The sequence below is a fragment of the Trachypithecus francoisi genome, unplaced genomic scaffold, assembly GCF_009764315.1.
Source record: "Trachypithecus francoisi isolate TF-2019V2 unplaced genomic scaffold, Tfra_2.0 Lachesis_group13, whole genome shotgun sequence".
NCBI classification, from domain to species: Eukaryota; Metazoa; Chordata; class Mammalia; order Primates; family Cercopithecidae; genus Trachypithecus; species Trachypithecus francoisi.
Window position 1 is genome coordinate 4,868,434 of NW_022681458.1, and position 6,578 is coordinate 4,875,011.

Sequence of the window (6,578 nt, forward strand, 5' to 3'; positions counted from 1 at the left end):
ACACACACGTACACATGCACATAGACGTGCACGCACACAGACTCTCACAAAGACACGTACATGCTAACACATTTGTTCATACTCTCACACGTGCACACAGGTGCACGTCCTCTTACACACACTCATGTACGTAGGCTGTTATGCACAAATTCTCGCGGATTTTCACACACACTTACACAGACCCTTTGATACATATATATGCATACATATCTGCACACACAAATGCACATATGCACACACAGACTCACACACACTCGTATGCACACGTACCCAGCATACACTCTCACACACACTTCCATACACTCATCACACAAGCATGTTCACTCATACACACATCACACACAGACTCGCATGCACTCAACATACTTGCTCACACATCACACACAGACATGCACTCACACACTCACATCACACGCACACTCAGAATCATACACTCACAGACTCACATTCATGCGCTCGCTCATATATCACATGCACACTTAGACTCACATGCACTCACACACGCACTCACAAATATCACATGCACACTTAGACTCACAAGCACACACTGACACTCGCACATCATATGCACACTCAGACTCATGCACTTACACACACTTGCATATCACATGCACATGCACAGACACATTCACTCACACTTGTCACATATCACATGCACCCTCAGACACACATGCACACAATTATACTCATGCACATGATATGCACACAGACTCACATCACATGCACACTCAGACTCACATGTCTTCACACACTTGCTTACACTCACAAACATCACATGCACACTCACACAGGAACTCACACAAACAGATCACATGCACACAGACTCACATGCATTCACGAACTAGCTTACATACAAACGCTGCATGCACACTCAGGCACTCAAACATTGACACTTGCACATCACATGCACACTCAGACTCACATGGGCTCACACACTTGCACATTATATGCACATGCAGACTCATGTGCCTGCACACACTCATTCACACAAATCACATGCATACACATGTGCTCATACAATCACTCACATCACATGCACACTCACAGACTCACATGCATTCACAATCACTGACACATCACATGCACACTCATGCACTCACACACTTGCTTACATTCACAAACCACTCACGCTCACGAACATGCACTCAGCAACTTGCTTACACTTACAAACATCACAGTCAGACTCACATGCACTCATTTAAACTCGCACATCACACACACTCGGACGTACATGCACTCAGTCACTTACACATCACATGCACACTGACACTCATGCACTCACACACTTGTTCACACACACACACTGACACGTGTTCACTTGCACACACATCACACACACTGAGACTCACATGCACTTGCTCACCCACATCACATGCACACTGACTCATGTACTCACATGCACACACCACCTGCATACAGACTCACGTGCGCTCTTGCTCACACACATGCCACACACACAACTCACACATATCACATGCGCTCACAGACTCATGTGTGCTCACAGAATTGCTCATGCTCATTACATGCACAGACTCACATGCACTTACACACTAAAACACACCACACACAGTCTTTGACTCACACACATCACATGCACACAGACTCATGCACTCACACATACTGCATGCACACTCAGACACATGCACTCACTATCACACTCACACACACCACACACTAACAGACTCATGCACTCACACACTCACACATATCACATGCACACTCATACACACACACTCACACATGCACATGCACTCACAGTCACACACACATCACATGCACACTAACAGACATGCACTCACACACGCGCTCATACACATCACACACAGTGACACAGGTACTCACAAACTTGCTTATACACACATCACACCCACACTCAGACTCACATGCACTCGCTAGCTCACACATCACAGACTTACATGCACTCTCACACACAGACCACACTGACAGACTCACATGTACTCACATACTTGCTTTCATTCACACACATTGCACCCTCAGACTCACATGTACCCACACTCACACATCACATGTGAGTAACTCACACACATAGATTACTTGCACACTCAGACACATGCACTCATACACATCACATGCACATTCAGACATGCATGCACTCACAGTCACACTCAAACACATGCACAGACTCATGCACTCACACTTGCTTACCCTCACATCACATGCACACTCAGACACATGCACTCAGAAACTTGCTTACACTCACACACATTATAAACACCCGGACTCACATGCACTCACACTTGCACATCACATGCAGACTCATGCATTTACTAACACACATCACACAGACTCACACACTCAGTCACATCACACACACTCACAAACTTGCTTACACACCTCACATGCCTACTCACAGACTCATGTACTCATGCTTGCTTACACTTACAAACATCACATGCACTCACACATGCTCTCGCTCACACATCACACAGACACATGCACTCACAAATTTGCTTGCATCCACAAAAATCACACGCACACTCAGACTCATATGCACTCACACACACATCACATGCACAGACACATGCACTCATGCTCACACATCACCCGCACACTCACATATTCATGCACTCACAAACTCACACATGCATCCCACACATGCATTCACAAACTTCCTCACACACCACTCACACTCAAACTCACATGCACTCACACATTCACACACATCACACCCACTCAGATTCACATATACTCACACATTTGTTCGCACATGCCATGCACACTCACATGCACTCACACTTGCTCACACACATCACACACAGGCTCACATATATTCACATGCACCCTCATGCTCACACTCATAAACATCACACTGACATGCACTCACACACTTGCTCACACAGACTCACATGCACTCACAAACTTGCTTACACTCACCAACGTCACACACTCAGACTCTTGCACTCACATCCATCACAGACATGTGCTCACAAACTCGCTTACACCCACACGCATGCACACTCACAAGCACTCCCACATTTGTTCACACAAATCACACACAGACTCATGCACTCACACTTGCTCACACACATCACACAGATTCACATGCACTCACACACACACATCACACGCACACTCACAGACTCACATGCACTCACTCACTCACAGCCTCCTCAGCTTTCATCCCTGAGGACGCCACCCCTGCTGCCCTGTGACTCAGAGGCTCAGGAGAAAGAGGCACCACATGACGGGTCTGGCAGGGTCCCTCCCCCTCCCGCCACCTTATGCTGAATGAATCACAGCCTCCTGTTTATTTAACCACTTCAAGAAGCTGGGTTTCTTCCAGGGGCTTTCTCAGGCAGCAGGGGGCATGCAGGGGAAAGGGGTGGAAAGAAAGCAGGGTCTTCTCTACTAGTGATATAGAGAGGGGCATGCAAGGAGGGTGTGCAGGGAGCGTCCGTGGGGAGCTGGTGTCCCCGTGTTGCATGTGGGCCTTGGCCACACAGGGCCCATGTCGCAGCCCCCAGGGTCCAGATGGGGCCTCCTACATCCAGGACTGGAGAGAGGCTGCCACTCTCACAGGAGTGTGAGGCTGCACTAGGCAAGGGTCCCGGTCTCAAAGAAAACAAGAAGCCGGTTCAAGCCCGGTGCCCACACAAACTCTTTATCTGCCCTAAAAGTGAAGCTGAGGCCACGAGGCTTTCAGGTGGGCTCCATCAGCCCCCAGTGCTGACTCACACCTGCATCAGGCCTGCTGAGGGGGCTGCTGTCCCAGAGAGGGTGCGGCTTCAGGTAGTGCTTTAGCGCACAGCCAGCAAGGGTACAACAGGAAGAAAAGACCCTTCAGGGAAAGAAAGAAAATAGGGCGGGAAAGAAGCTTTGATTCATGATTTCTGCCATGCAGTCAGTGCTTCCATACACAGATGTGTGAACACGTGTATGTACGTAGGTCTCGATTTATTTGAATATGAGCACATTTAGAATTTGGATGACACCAGAGTGGCTCAAGGCTTGCACTCCAAACTTGAAAAAAAAACAAATTTTTTTTTGTGCTAGAAAAATTTAGCCAATTAAACAAAAATACCAGTTCAATCTTTTTTTCTTGTAATACTGAAGAAATCCATTCTGAGACTTGGGCATTTTTAATTTTCAATTTTCCCAAGTGCAGCAAATTTCTTTTTGGGGATTGACATTAAGGATATGTGGAGTGTCAAAATTCACATATGCAATGGTTCTTCAATTCTATTATGAAGTTAGAAAACAGACGAAGTATTTAGTGCCTCTCCCGATATTTGTCTAGACCAAACTAGACACAAAAAAATGACAACAAAATAATTCAATTAACCAATACTCTTGAGCAATGGAAAAACCTTCAGTTATTTGTGTTTTAATTACAGGATGGGTTTGTAAATGCCAAAGGTTCTGAATGTATTTTGAAGTTAATTCAATGATTAGTTTCTCCAATAAAACTTTTGCTCCCCTGGCAGAAAAAAGCACAGGGAGAAAGAGGACCCTTGCCTCAAGGGTGATAAATGCTGGCGTCTACACACAACCATTGCTCTCATTTTCCCTGAGTTCTGGTTTCTCTTACCATTGTTTGCATATCTGAGTTACAGAGAGAAAGAAAGGGAAGCGCTGTAGCAGAAGCGGGCTGTGATTTAGGCAGATCATATTCAGGTTGGTGTTAGCCAAATTCCATACAAAGCAGATCCCTGGAGATAGGAAAAGGAGCACGGGCTCCCTGAACAACTGATTCAACACACCAGCTCTATTTACAAAGCCTTTCTATGCCCATAAACAGACCTGTGGATCCACCATCCTAGCACTTTTACTTAGATGGAAAAAGTCTATGCTCTCATTCCAAGCAGGCACCTCCCTCCTTTCCTGTCCTCTGAGAAGACACACAGACAAGCGTGCTGGGGTGACAGGAGAGGTCGGAGTGTGCGTGGCTGGCACGCAACTGTTGGTGACTCTGAAAGGGCATCTCCTGTCCGAGCCTTCAGCCTTGCCAATGTGCATGGGGTGAGCCCAGGGACTCTGCCAGCCCCTGGTGAGGTCTGAGGAGACGGGGCCAAGAAAGGGCTGGAATAGCCTCTCAGCCTGGCTGCCGAGCCTTGCTAGGAGCAAATGTAAGGGGCATGTGGCTGGTCCTGTCGGGGCCAGTAGCTGGGGGACTCCAGGGGACTTCCACAGCCAGGCCAAGCACCTGCCCAAAGTAGAAGACGCAGAACAGCCTGCAAGGCTCCTCAGCAGGCAGAAAAGTTGCTCGTGGGCCTCTTAGCAAAAGAGAAGATGCTCACCAAATGTGCTGTTTTGGCTGAAGATATGAAAGCAAACCCAGTGTACCTTTTGAGGGAGAATATAGCTGCATGTAAATAGCCAGTAGCTTTCTAAATGTGCTCTCCATAGCCCTGGATTTCCTAAAAGCCCACGTGGGAATGAGGCAGGAGCTTGGAGGAAATGTTCTTTGGTTTTCTATGCATGCATCGGTCTCTGAAGGGGCAGAGCGGCTCTGTGGCAATGGACCCAAGACCTTTGGATGGTGGGTGGGGAGAGCCTGAAAAACAATAGCATGGAGCTGGGTGGAGCTCCCCTGGCCCAGCCACTGTCTCAGGTTGAATGTCTGAGACCTTGTGAAGTGTTTGTAGGTAGCCAGATGGCCTTTGAAAGGATCTGGAGAAAAGGTCCCTTATATGAGTGTAAGGTAAACTCTGGGTTGTATTTTTCTACCATTATCCCTGAACTCTCAACAAAATTGTATGAAAATATGTAGACTGGTTTCTGCTGTACTATGTTGGATTTGGGAAACAGGAGATGAGGTGGATGAATATATCTGCCCGAGGCCAGGGTGACAGCCTGTCACCCTGGAGGACCAATGTCACAGAGGAGCACAGTTTCACATCAGGACAGCAGGGCAGCAGATGGTGCTCCGGACACCACTGGGAGACCTCTGTCAGGGGTGCTCTGCTTACAGCAGGCTGGCTTAGTTAGAGCAGTTCAGGGTAGCTCTGGAGGCAAGAGTGATCTGTTATATACAAAATGTGTAGAGATGGTAGGATTAAGATTAAGATGATGGCAGGCAAGACAGTTCAGATAGTGATTCTTTTGCTTTAAAAACGTTTAAAACAATGGGTTTCACTTCTAGATATCTTTCTTCCTACTCTAAGTCAAACACCAAAGAGCAACTTCAACTGGAGAAGTGCGCCACCAAAGCACGCCTGTCTCTCTTCAGACGTCTGGAACTGGTTGGGGAATCAGGGCTCTGGGGGAGCATGAATGGAAAATCACGACAGGAGTCATCGGGTGTCTGAGGCTGTTTTTCTAAAACCATAAAGACTTGGGTTCCCAAAGATGGTTTTGGAAGTTGAAGTATAAATCAGCCAAGGCTGTTAGAAGCCGTGCTTCAGACACTAGAAGACACTGTAATTTTTCTGCATCGTTTTATAAACACACGCACATTGATTTTTTTAAGTCTGTCATACACACAGCAGGAGTCAGAGGACCTGATGTCCCCATACCAGAAAGCCAACTCTTCCCACTCTGAATGTCCCTGCACACTTAGGAACAGACCTGCAGCAATGACCCCAAATAGCTTATCTCAGAGGTTTCTTTTGGAACCT